Raw genomic sequence first — 260 nt, 5'->3', positions numbered from 1 at the left:
CTGTGTGATACTCTCCTATCTGAGGGGAAGAAATGTTCACAGTGTGACTTGCCATTAGATCATGATTGCACAAATGTGCACAATTGGAACCAAATACCTGGAAGCAACAAACTTTAGCCTCTGTTGGCATCTTGTGGGGAAAAAAATTACTCAGACTACAGTCATTATTGGTGAGTATCGTTGATCATTTCGCTGTTTACGTCTGTTTTAATCTCAGTAAAGTTTCATTACAATGGACATTTCATGTTGTACCATAATAC

The sequence above is a fragment of the Stegastes partitus genome, unplaced genomic scaffold (assembly GCF_000690725.1).
Source record: "Stegastes partitus isolate 25-593 unplaced genomic scaffold, Stegastes_partitus-1.0.2 Scaffold187, whole genome shotgun sequence".
In the NCBI taxonomy this organism is placed as follows: domain Eukaryota; kingdom Metazoa; phylum Chordata; class Actinopteri; family Pomacentridae; genus Stegastes; species Stegastes partitus.
The sequence above is the reverse complement of the archived record's forward strand: the minus strand, read 5'-3'. Positions refer to the sequence as shown.